This window comes from Trachinotus anak, unplaced genomic scaffold (genome assembly GCF_046630095.1).
Source record: "Trachinotus anak isolate AG129_WGS33_773 ecotype Australia unplaced genomic scaffold, CSIRO_AGI_Tana_v1 ptg000002l, whole genome shotgun sequence".
NCBI classification, from domain to species: domain Eukaryota; kingdom Metazoa; phylum Chordata; class Actinopteri; order Carangiformes; family Carangidae; genus Trachinotus; species Trachinotus anak.
The window spans coordinates 3,326,537-3,328,696 of NW_027273853.1; positions in this window are offsets into that span (position 1 = coordinate 3,326,537).

Sequence of the window (2,160 nt, forward strand, 5' to 3'; positions counted from 1 at the left end):
TACCAACACATCTGTACAAAGCCTCAAAGTCCAGTCAGTTTGAAGACTGTCCACCATTTATTATCACTAAAAGTGTGTGGAACTCCCAACTGTTCCAGGACTTTGTGAAGGAGATTTTACTCACCTGAAATCTTACAACAGGCTCGAATCTAGCAACAAGAAACACACATTCTGCTGCATGTAAGTTCAGTATGGAAGTGGAAATAAACTGCAACCACTTCTCTTTTTGTTTCACACAGAGGAACTTTATGACTTGAAAAATGATAAATCTGTCCTTTAGAAACTGATGAGACATGTGTGGTGTCACCTCAGCAGGTTTACAGATCCATACACATGAAGCATTAAAACCAGGAAATGAACTCTGTCAGACACGAATGATGCATTCGATTTATTTATTTATTTATTTTGAAGACGTCTTCACGTTCACGTGCCGGCAGGTCCTTCGTGGCTTTACTGACAGAAAAACTCAGCCTGCAGTGTAAACACAGGTGTGACTCACTGCTCATGCTGCTGTGCAGAGGCCTGAATCTGCCACCGTGATGAAAGAGCCTGCGTCCGTCCCCGCCCGCCACAGTGACACTGTGACTCCCTGTGGGGGGGGGGGCATCCCTGGACTGCAGCGGCCGGAGCTGCTTGTGTTTGCCCGCTGCATGTTCACACGGAGGCAGAGATGGAGAAGGTCAGGCCTCGTACACTGCTCGCCCATTTCCCAATGGATGAGACAAAAGAAGGAATGTGTCGTTCCTCTGGTTCAGCCTTGAGCCGGAGTCTGTTCAAAGCTCGCTGGAGACCATTCAGCCTTGTTTGCACAGAGCAGTCCGGCTATTGTCCACTTTCTGCTGCGCGTTAGAGTTCATATATGCCAAAGATAAATCCACATACCAGTGATTCATTCAAATTTGCACGATAATACTGAGACATTGTAATTGCATTTCTGATTTGCTTGTTTTAACTCTCTTGCCTTACATGACCTGCATGTCTTATTCTGCTGCTTTGTGTATAAATAAAGGTCATTATTATTAAAGACTATGATTCAAATTCATGATTCAACACGACTTGATGGCTCACTGAGGGATTTTCATTTCACAGGCATCAGTATTGTGACATGAGAGCTTCTATAGTTCAGTAACAGTTTGAAAATTTCTATTTATAACAGCAGCTTGAGTGTCAATGCAGGTCGATGTCCATGGGAGCGTCCTCATAACTTACAGTGGAAGGAGGATCTCAGTCCGTTATGTCCCCTCACCTGCCTGCTCCCAGTCATCTGCAGTTTTTCAATAAAAAATAAAAAGAACGTTCTCTTCATTTCCAGCACACTGCTCAGCTGTAGTGTTTTCTCACGTCCCCTAACACAACTTAAGACACTGCTAAATATGCATGTTTTCATTGGCTGATTTCTCACAGCAGGACGCCAACCTCCAGTCTCCTGGATAACATTTCTGTAACTGAAACTTTCCCAGCACACATGAAAACAGGCAGCCTTATATAGCATTTTAGGACCACTGATGAACCTAATGATTAAATCTCACAGACACACACCATCAAGTAGAGATGAGTCATTAATGACAGGTTTGTCCGGTTAAGAGACTTCACTCAGTGTGACTTGGAAACCTCCTGGAAAAACCTCACAGGAGAAAGAGGTGTTTCCTATACAAAAACCTACCTGCATGAGGCCTGAGGGATGTTAATGTAAGATATTAAAGGGTCACTCCTCTGAGATTGGGGGAAAAAAAGGCCTAATTTGTCTACTGTCAAACTCCTCAAATGCTTGATCCTTCATTTCCCATAATGCACCATCAGGTTTTTCCTCTTACACTTGACAAAGCTCCTCCAGAGCTATAGAGGACATCATAAAACTGTGTCTCCAGGGTAAGCGGTCCTCACAGTGACTAGGAAGTTGACTTTAAAATGTGAAATCTGTGAAATGCCCCTTTAACCCTGAAAAACACCCAAATAAGATGTTTCCTTGTAAGTGAGCCACTGTTATTTAGTTAAGACAATACTGTCATCTTAACTGTTTTCTTGCTTGACTGATAGGTCATCAGTAATAAGCTGTTTGAATTGGGCAGTGCATTCTGGGTAAGACCATGTCGCAAATTCTAAAACAGTATATCATATCCACTACATGTTTTTGATACTTTATAATAAAAGAGGAGAATA